Source organism: Lactuca serriola, chromosome 5 (assembly GCF_051521515.1).
Source record: "Lactuca serriola cultivar US96UC23 chromosome 5, Lser_US96UC23_V15, whole genome shotgun sequence".
NCBI classification, from domain to species: Eukaryota; Viridiplantae; Streptophyta; class Magnoliopsida; order Asterales; family Asteraceae; genus Lactuca; species Lactuca serriola.
In genome coordinates, this window is record NC_136412.1 from 124352340 (window position 1) to 124364060 (window position 11721).

An 11721-nucleotide genomic window follows, 5' to 3' on the forward strand; every position below is an offset into this window, starting at 1 on the left:
CGATGCAAGGTTCAGAGAAGATGGTGCTCGTTCAAGACTCATCTTTCATTTTGTTTATACTTTAGTGTCTATTATAATTTGACAGAACACTTGTATTAAAATTATATTATTAATGCAATGGATGATGTTATTGCTTGTTTACTACTTTTCATTGTTGTGATACTGTACATGACGTCCTCCGCCTCAGAAAGTTTCTGCCGTTCTTGGTTTTGGGGTGTGACACACGTCGACTCTATCAGTCTAAGTATCTGCGACAGTGATACACTGGACGAAATCCGAGACACTAAGAGCTTGTGTGCTCGTTCAGCACATGGCCCTATCGACCCTCATTCTATATCATGTCGATGTATGCCAACTTCGACGTCTCTATCAATCATGGTTCGACTTAGTGCCACCATGTGTAAATTCTTAGTGCTGTGTAAAAAGAACTTTCACCGTAGCCATTTCGGCAAATAAAAGTTCTTCCGAACTTGATAATAAAACGTAATGCGATCCGCCAGTCGTCTCTCTTATCTAAAACTTCCCAAAATACCCCTGAGTAGGGTATTGTGCGCCGTTAACCAACCTTTCCTTAGACAAGTAGAACCCGAAGCGAAAGGCTGTGCAGGCATTCTAGAAGATGATAACCACCCGAAACCCACTCCGTAGATCCCCCAGACAGACCCTTAGCACCTCACAATCAGGTTCGTGAATCAAGAGGAAAGAACTCATGGGATTGACTACTATTAACTGGGTATATGCGTAAGAGTGGAATATAATTCAGATAAAAAAGATTTAAGTTGTGTGCTTCCTCCCTACTCCCTGTTCCTCGTTTGGTTGTGGGTATGGGGTGGAGTCGCACAACTAAACATCCTGCCGACCTCAATTATATACGGCATGCATACACCAAGTATTAGTGGCTAAGCCAAGTATGAGCTCTACCATGAACCTCATAGTAAAACCCTCCATCCTATCATAAAGAATGGGAACTAGAGTCAAGTGAACCACTGCGGGTTGAGCTACTAAAATGACCACAAATCCGAAATTGTTGTCATCCCGGTTAAGCCAATATAGTAGCTAACACCCTCGGTTGATAAAGAAATCTGAGTCGTAAGAGTCAAGGACATTGACTACGACCATCCATTCGCGCTTAATCCCACGAATTAAGCATCTCAGCAGATATCCCGGAAACCTGGAAGCTGCGATAAGATAAGCAAAATGCTAAGAAGAGTGAATGAGGAAATTAGAAGTTCCGAGTGACGGAACCCTATACTCTCTAGATTTGACCTAGATCGAGAAAACTCAGAACCACCGGAAGAGTAGTTGCAGAAGATGCTCGCACTGCTCAGGCACTTAGTCCACTCTGTTACTGACCAGTAGTTCCTAGGACACTCCGCCTCCTCACAAGGAAGAAGTCACCGTTGCCCTGTAGACGATAGACTGCATTCTCCGAAGTGGATACTAGAATGCCAAGAACCACAGGATAAATTCCGCAGCCAAGAATACTTGAATAAAGTCCGAAAGTAAGTTGCGTTAAGCCTCGTAACCCAGACCCCGAAGAGACTTTAGACTCAACACCAGTTTAGGTGTTAGTCGATGGGTTATACAAGAAAACGCGCTTTCTGGAACTGGAATAAACCGACACCCTGGAGAATAGGGCATGTCTTAGAGATTCATTGGACTACTAGGTGTTCCAAGAATACTATCCCACACAGAAATAGTAGAACCACCTCCCGAGATAGTCCAACACTTCAGAAAATCTCTAAGGATTGAGTTAGCCCTGAGCAGAGCTTGCTATTCATGAAACAACAAAGCAATTAAGAGCATGATTCTTTCCCGATAAGAATCATATTGTGAAAGCGTCAACTAGACGATGATGAAAAGGTTAAAAACTTTCTAAACACTCGTCTGGTAAAACCCTATCTCACTGACTACGAGGGTTTCCGTTAGAAACACCTCGAGGATCAGAAGTGCAGATTCATTTTGCACGAGGCTGAGATAGACTCCCCCGCAGCAAACAGATACCCGTAGACACCCAATTCATCCGATGAACCAGAAAAACCTCCGAGGGCCAATCAGCAGGAAACACGAGTCCAAGGATAACCTGGACCTTCTAAGAACCAACCCGGGAATTACACCCTCAGTAAGAGAGAACTTTTAGAACTTCAAAATGGCGATCGCGCCAGTAATGATCTTGCCATAGAAGTACACTATGTTCTAAGTACCAAAGAGCTCTACCTTTCTGAGAGATGAGGACCATCCGAGATTCTTTACAAAAATTGGTCCAACCCTCGTCAGACCACGACTACTTTCGGAAATTCCATAAGTTTCACCCCAAGTCAATCCACTTCTTAGACCTAAAAAGTGTTTGCCTGACATCACTCTTTGTATCCCACTCATCTTGATTGAAATCATTGGGAGCCCTAACTTCGTAGACGAACCTGTAGGAATCGCTAACTGAACGAAACGGAATCCGCTTCCTGTAAGTGAAGGTTTGTTAGAACGCCTAGCAAAGGCCAGAGTTCACTTGGGAGCGCGAGGACCAGCCGAATAGGAAGTACCCTCATCTCTCTACCTGATTGTTCATGCCTACTTCCTTGCCTAAACCCTAATTTCGGGATGAAATTCCCTCTAACGGGGGGATGATGTGACAACTCGAAATTTATCCTGTCATTTTAACCTCTTCTTTCATTAATAAAACCCGTTTTATTAAATTGTCCGTTAACCTTTTTGAATTAGGTTAATTAAATTGGTACTTTTATTATGACTTCATAAGGGTTGAAAGAAATTAGAAACACCCTCAATATTCCCTTGAAATTTTTTAGATTCAACCAAGTCAATTTACGACCATTTAATCGGGTGCGACCAAAAGCCCCGTTTAACGTCAGTATTGGATAGATTTCCACCGAGCCACCAACTCAAACCCTATATAAGGGTGAGTGAACTCCATTTGAAGCCTTTCCACCATCTCTCTACTCTCTCTCTACAAGCCGATTTTGATCCAAAAACGCCTCGTTCAAGCCCCAAACTAGTAAGTGATCTACCCTAACTTGTTGTTTAGCTCATTTAACATGCAAATTTGTGTTTAAGTCATCCAAAAGTGGAAAAATCATGTGTTTACAGCCCAAGAACACTCTTGGACCGCAAACACCTATAAGTAAGGCATTTACTCACGAAGGTAGCAATCTCTGCTTTCATGTTAGACCACCAGTATAACTTTTTAAGATCCAGATACATCTTATCTGAACCTGGGTGGACGGAATAAAGAGTGTTGTGGACCTTGTTCATGACCAAGTCTCTGAAACCACCAAGTTTCGGGGTCCAGATCCGGTTCATGAGATAATAAGCTCCGCCACCCTTGACTTCCAAGTTCTTATCCATCCATCGTAGGGATTCACTGGTCACATTTTCAGGTTTCAAAACGTTGAGCTGAGCCGCCTGTATTTGTGTGGATAAGTGTGAATGAATAGTCATAGTCAATGATTTGACTCGACGACTAGAATATTCCTTCCGAATCAGGGCGTCAGCTACCACGTTGGCCTTGCCGGGATGATAACGAATTTCGCATTCGTAGTCACTGAGTAGCTTGACCCACCGTCGTTGTCTCATGTTGAGCTCCTTCTGGTCGAAGATGTGTTGTAAGCTCTTGTGGTATGTGAGGATAGTGCTTTTCGTTCCGTACAAGTAATGTCTCCAGATCTTCAGAGCAAGCACAACTTCTCCTAGTTTAAGATCGTGGGTCGTATAGTTGACCTCATGTGTCTTCTGTTGTCTCGAGGCATAGGCGATAACCTTACCTCGCTGCATTAGAACACATCCAAGTCCTTGATTTGACGCATCGCAATAGACAACAAAGTCTTCTATCCCTTTAGGGCGGGATAGTATTGGTGCGGTACACAAGGCTCGTTTGAACATTTGGAACGCTCTTTCCTGCTTTTCTTCCCAGTCAGCACTTTTCCAACTACGTTAGCAATAGTAGTAGTCTTGAAAAAAAAGATCGGAAGATTCGGAAACGGAATCCACATATTAACGAATCTGAAGAGATAATCTTTGATGTACATTGCATCTTTCAACCAAAGCTTAATGGTTTCTTCTGGAAATGTTGGAATAGATCTCAGAGTAAAAAATTTGTACATTTGCTATTATCTCTGATAGAGATAGTAGGTTTACTTCAAGATTGTGGCAATCACTGCAAAAAACATTAGGTTGAGGCTGGACATGAGTACAGCCTACCATCTGCAGACTGACGGACAAAGTGAGAGGACGATCCAAACCTTAGAGGATATGCTGCGAGCCTGTGTGATTGACTTTGGTAAATCGTGGGATACACACTTACCCCTTGTAGAGTTTTCCTACAACAATAGTTATCATACGAGCATCAAGGTAGCTCCATTTGAAGCCCTCTACGGTCGGAAGTGTAGATCCCCTCTGTGCTGGGCTGAGGTGGGTGACACTCAGTTAGCTAAAGGACAAGTTCCTGAAAGCACTCTCACGGGTCCGGAGATCATTCGAGAAACGACCGAGAAGATTGTACAAATTCGCGAACGATTAAAAGCCGCTAGGGATCGACAGAAAAGCTATGCAGACAAACGAAGAAAACCTTTGGAATCCCAGGTGGGAGACCGAGTCCTTTTGAAAGTCTCACCCTGGAAGGGCATGATACACTTTGGAAAGCGAGGAAAGCTGAACCCAAGGTACATAGGGCCTTTCGAGATTCTCGCCAGAATAGGCCCCGTAGCTTACAAACTCAACCTACCCCACGAGCTAAGCAACATACATCCTACCTTCCATGTCTCAAACTTGAAGAAATGCCTGTCCGACGAGACTCTCGTAATTCCACTCGACGAGATCAAAGTCAACGAGAGCCTCAACTTCGTGGAGGAACCTATGGAGATTATGGACCGAGAAGTAAAATGAACGTAACAAAGCCGTATCCCGATAGTGAAGGTTCGCTGGAATGCCAAGCGAGGACATGGATTCACTTGGGAACAAGAGGATCAGATGAAACTGAAATACCCTCATCTTTTACTTAGTTACTTGTAATTACTTATTTGCTTAAATTCTACTTTCGGGACGAAATTCCTTCTAGGGGGGGGGGGGGTGATGTGATAACCCGCAATTTCTAGCTTTCATTCTTCATTATTATTAAAGTAAGCTTCGTTTTGCTATTTTATAATGAAGTTTTGGGTCTAAAAGAGTGCTTAAAGCTTAGTATAATTGAGTTACGTGTCGGAGGATGAGTTAGATTGGGTGTAGCATTGGAAAAACGGGCCAAACACACCAAATCAGGTGTGTGCGGCCAGCCAGCCGCACACAGGCCAACCACACACACCTCCAGCCACACTCACTCCCCTATATATATACTATCCTTGGTCATTTTAATCATTTCTTACACTTCTACAAAGCAAGGACCCAAAAATCCTCTCAAGTATCATCCGGAAAGGTAACATCTTTCACCAAGAACACCAAGTTTTCTGGCAGCAAACGCCTTCTGGTAGCACACTTGGCCGCACACACATGCTGGCAGCACACCTGGCCGCACACACACATATAGTGTGTATTTTGGCCATACACACTCTTATATAGCCTTATAACCCTTCATACAACCATATATGGTTGTAACACTTCAATATATGTGTTTACTAGTCCCTAAGGTGGTCCCAATTCATAAATTAGTTGTTCATAACACTAATTATATTCATATATGTGCCCATATATGCTAAATAGGATTCGCGTGTGTACTCAAGTCACCACTTGATACTTAGCAAATGATCCAACATTGTCATCAGATCCACTCACTACAGGTGAGTTCATACCCCTAAATTAACCTTTGAAATGTTTTTAAATGCTCTTATGGGGGGAATACAAGTTGAACAATTATGGTTATTATATGAATCACATGTGATTAATGACTACCAAGCAAATGGTTTTTCTTACTTTCCAAACTATTTATCAAACTGTTTTACCTCAAACTGTCTTACAAACTCCTTTAATTGCCAAATACTTTTACTTAAAATCTTTTAAACTTATATTCTGTGTATCTGTATAAATATAGTTATATAAGTAGGATTGAAAGGACTTAGGACTGCTAGTCTACCCTGCTTCCTGTTCTTGTTTGATGTGGTCTTAGGGTATCAAGGTTAGTTGTCCGAAGGTCGTTTGAATCCTAGTTATATATTATGTATATGTATATAGATATAAAAGGCTATTTCTTTCATTCAATTCCATGCCCTTGGGTAGCAAGGGTATACAAACATGTTCATACTTTACTAGTAAGCTACCATAGGGGTAGTTTAGGAAGATACTATTACTAGAGCAATGAAACATACAATGAGTCAGTTCATACATGAGTCAATACATACTATGATGAGAAAAAAAACATGAAACAGAGTGATGAGAAAAAAACAATAGACACTATGATGACAAACAAACATACAGGCTAGAGAGGAAGAATACACAATACAGCTAGCACACAAATCACATTGCATACACATTAACCACATTAACCACATTTATGTGAGCCATTAAGCAGGGCATGGCACTACCTGCCATGACTGTTTTTGTATCAGAATCTCCTTCATTGGGGAGCGTATTGAGTTTGCGTATAGATCTATACTGGATTGACTATCCTACACCTTGCTGCTCGCTACAGTGGGACTTGCAAGTCTACAGGTGCCAAACGTCATTTTCACGGCATCTTACATTGTCGTATTTCAGCTAAGTCAGTAGCAAGATACAGGCCGATCACATGTTACCTTAAAATTTACATTTGATTTAAGGAAGTTAGTACAACAATAGTTACTAATTACTACATTACAGTATTATAACATTTTCCCTTTACTTTTTACTTTGTGATATTCACACAATAAACAATAATGTAAAAACTATATTTTTGGTTAATGATAGTCGGATTTGGGAAAATACACACTTTTACAAGAGACACACACACACAAATACTAGATGCCTTGGTAGAAGGCTACTTATTAGTAGAAAACATAGGGTTTTCTAGGAGAGTTCAACCAAATACAAAACTTTTACAAACATACACAGTACATCTTACAAAACACCTTACAAATGCTTTCATACAAACATAGACACTAATATACTTATGATCTCACCAGCTTTAAAGCTGATACTCGCTTTCAAAATAACTTGTATTCTCAGGTCGCCGGTAGACAGGTATAGGTGCCAGGTTTTGAGAAGAAGGAGCTAGTTCAAGACTCCTCTTTCATTTTTGATGTATATAATTTTTGGTGTCTATATAACTTGACAAAACACACTTGTATGAAATTATACTATTAATGCAATGGATGATGTTGTTGCTTGTTTACTACTTTTCATTGTTGTGATATTGTACATGACGTCCTCCACTCCAGAACGTTTCTACTGTTCATCGGTTTTGGGGGTGTGACAGATTGCTCGACTTGGATTATATATCCAATAAGGTCCGCTCTCGGCCATTCCACACGCTGCCTAGCAGAGGCGTGGTTATCTGAAGTAGTAATTTCACCTATACAAGAGGGCAATATCCCTACCAAGTCTTTGCCTGGGTTGGTGGCACCTATGGTTCTGAAGGTTTTTGATTCCAAGAAAGATAAAGAAAAGAAGAGGATCTTTGATGATGCGCTCCTTGCTCGCGGAGCTACATACCGGAAAAAGAAAAGGATATCTCTATTACTTTGAGAGGAGAATTGTGGGTTTGACCGACGGACTACGTGGGAAATACGAGATCTAGGCAAGCTCCCTAAATATGGTTCTTTTCACCTTTCCCTCACGGTACTTGTACGCTATCGGTCATTGAGCAATACTTAGGCTTAGAGGGTGGTCCCCCTTTCTCGCGTAAAAGCGATCAGAATTCGAACACGCCGCGTTTTACTGGGAAGGATCGAACCATGGGAAGAAATTCAATGCGTAATATCAACATTCAATGTGTATTCCTGAATAATCTCATTTTTCAATTATTCAATCATTTCATTTTACCAAGTTCAATTTTGAGGAAGCTGTGACACGTTCACTAAAAAAAATCCGTTTGTAGCGAATAATTTATTAAAAAAAACAAATAAGCTTAACACAAAAGCAGAAAAAGAAATAATAATAACCTGGTCCTGGGCATCTACCATTATACCCATAATGGTCGGCCATACTATTGCTATCCATAATGGAAAGGAACATTTACCTATTTATATAACAGATCGTATGGTAGGACACAAATTGGGAGAATTTGCACCAACTTTAAATTTCCGAGGCCATGCAAAAAGCGATAATAGATCGCATCGCTAAAAAACGTTTGTTTATGTATAATAATATATATAGATATTTATCATTGATTAGTAGGAGGAAAACTTTATGTTAAATAAGAGAACAACAAAAGTATACGCTTTAGGTCAACATATATCTATGTCTGCTCACAAAGCGCGAAGTAATTGATCAAATTCATGGGCGTTCCTACGAAGAAACACTTATGATATTAGAACTCATGCCTTATCGAGCATGTTATCCAATTTTTAAATTAGTTTATTCTGCAACAGCAAATGCTAGTTTCAATATGGGTTCGAATGAAGTAAATTTAGTCATTAGTAAAGCTGACGTCAATGAAGGTACTATTGTGAAGAGATTAAAACCTCACGCTCGAGGGCGTAGTTTTGCGATACAAAAGCCTACCTGCCATATAACTATTGTAATGAAAGATATACCTTAGATGAATATATAGATACCGACTCTATTACATGGTCACAAGAACCTAAATAGAAAAAAAGCATACAACTATGTTGTATTATGTTATGTATAGTAATGGGGGAACATGGGACAAAAAATAAATCCAATTGGTTTCAGACTTGGTACAACCCAAGGTCATCATTCCCTTTGGTTCGCACAACCAAATAATTATTCTGAGGGTCTGCAAGAAGATAAAAAAATAAGAACTTATATCCTGAATTATGTATAAAAAAATATGAAAACATCTTCTGGCGTCGAGGGAATTGCATGTATAGAGATTCAAAAAAGAATCGACCTGATCCAAATCACAATCTATATGGGATTTCCAAAAATCTTAATTGAAAGTCGACCCCAAGAAATCAAAGACTTACAGATGAATTTACAAAAAGAATTTCATTCTATAAATAGAAAACTTAACATTGCTATCACACGAATTGAAAAGCCTTATGGAAACCCTAATATTCTTGCAAAATTTATAGCGGGCCAATTAAAAAATAGAGTTTCTTTTCGCAAAGCAATGAAAAAGGCTAAAGAATTAACTGAACAATCAGATACAAAATGAATTCAAGTGCAAATTGCAGGACGTATCGACGAAAAAGAAATTGCGCATGTTGAATGGATCAGAGAGGGGAGGGTTCCACTACAAACCATTCGAGCTAAAATTGATTATTGTTCCTATACAGTTCGAACAATTTATGGGGTAGGCATCAAAATTTGGATATTTATAGACGGGGAATAATAAACCTTTATTCTTTTTGCATTCTATCTAGTGATGGAACAAAAAATGAGAAATTCGTTTCTTCTTTTTATTTTGTGTTCAATAAAAAAAATGAACAATTATAATTCTATAGGGTTGAATAAAAATTCAATTAATCTTTTCATAAAATTTCTATGCTTAGTGTGTGACTCGTTGGTTTTTTGAGGGTTAGTATAAAAAACCAGCCCCACACTATAAACAAATAACTATAGACGTAATAACCAACTCATCACTTCGTATTATCTAGATCCAAAGAATCAGTCAAGATATGATATATTGCTCATATTCTTGTAGCAATTGAAATCTTTTTTTATTATTTATTAAAAAATATGCTTCTAAGTTGTCAATCGAAATAAAAAAGAAAGGGTATGGATAAATGGAAGGATGAGAGAAAGAAAGAAAAAGAATATTGATGATATATAATTCCAATATATAAGGTCTATGAGTCATCTCAAAAAAAAAAGTTGTGTAATAAAGCATCAATAGGGATTCATCATTAACATTAAATGGATCTGCTCATCGAACAAAAAATAAAGAGCTTCGAGCCAATAAAGGCTAAGAATATTGACTCAAGAACTAATAGCTCCATTGTAGAATTCAGACCTAACCATTAAGTAAGAAGCGATGGGAACGATGGAACGACCTGTGAATTCAAAAGATTCTAGTGAAAATGAATTCGCATGATTCATGGATCGGGATGGCGGAACCATCCAAAAACCAATTCATCTATTCGGAAAGTTATGAGCTAATGATAGAACTGAAATAGAAATTGAAAGAGTAAATATTCACCCGCGAACACTTTATTTTCTTGGATTGCTAAATTTGGGCCAATCCAATACGATAAAGAGTAAAACAAAAGAAAGATTCGTTTTTACAGTCTAAAATAGATAAATATAAGAAAAAAATAGTTATGTTATTTAATATATTTAGTTATCTATACAAACAAGATATACAAATTCATAATAGATTTGATCTAGATTAAATGAAATCCATGATTCATTATATTACTTATTAAATACATGTATATTTTCATTCAAATTATATTGCATCTGAATTGAATTCAAAATGTTTAATTTGAATTCATTTTATTCGCGAGGAGCTGGATGAGAAGAAACTCTCACGTCCAGTTCTGTAGTAGAGATAAAATTCAAAATAAACCATCAACTATAACCCCAAAAGAACCAGATTCCGTAAACAACATAGAGGAAGAATTAAGGGAATATCTTATCGAGGTAATGCTATTTGTTTTGGTAAATACGCTCTTCAGGCACTTGAACCCGCTTGGATCACCTCTAGACAAATAGAAGTAGGTCGACGAGCAATGACACAAAATGCACGTCACAGTGGAAAAATATGGGTCCGTATATTTCCAGATAAACCAGTTACAGTAAGACCCGCAGAAACACGTATAGGTTCAGGTAAAGGCTCTCCCGAATATTGGGTAGCTGTTGCTAAACCAGGTCGAATAGTTTATGAAATGGGTGGAGTAACAGAAAATATAGCCAGAAGGGCTATTTCAATAGCAGCGTCCAAAATGCCTATACGAGCTCAATTCATCATTTCGGGATAAAAAAGAAATATGCCTTGGGTAAAAAAAATAGCGGGTGCGGGTTTCTTTTTTTGGACAAACAATATTTCTTTTTTTTCTTCGACCTTTGTATTGTAAAAAACAGATAAAAAAGGATATGATTCAACCTCAGACCCATTTAAATGTAGCAGATAACAGCGGGGCTCGACAATTGATGTGTATTCGAATCATAGGAGCTAGCACTCGCCGTTATGCTCATATTGGTGACATTATTGTTGCTGTGATCAAAGACGCAGTTCCAAACATGCCTCTAGAAAGATCAGAAGTGGTTAGAGCTGTAATTGTCCGTACTTGTAAAGAACTTAAACGTGACAACGGTATGATAATACGATATGATGACAATGCTGCAATTGTGATTGATCAAGAAGGAAATCCAAAAGGAACGCGAGTTTTTGGTGCGATTGCCCAAGAATTGAGACAGTTCAATTTTACTAAAATAGTTTCATTAGTCCCTGAGCTATTATAGGTATTATAAAATCAGAGCATGATATGGTTATAGTAGGGTATTTAAAAGAAATATATTAAGATTCATTTAGTAGATTTTGTCTCACGTATACCTTTCAAAATTAATATTCATAAACAAATACGTCAAAAAAAAACAAGTTGATTATATCCAAATTTGGAGGCACCAATTATTTTAATTAATCATGGGTAGTGATACTATTGCTGACATAATAACCTC

At 38.6% G+C, this 11721-nt stretch overlaps 1 pseudogene; it reads left to right on the top strand.

Annotated features, from left to right (window-relative positions):
- Window positions 1-9173: 9173 nt before the first annotated feature.
- LOC145051211 (large ribosomal subunit protein uL14c-like) lies at window positions 9174-11505 on the top strand (annotated as a pseudogene).
- The last annotated feature ends 216 nt before the right edge of the window (window positions 11506-11721 follow it).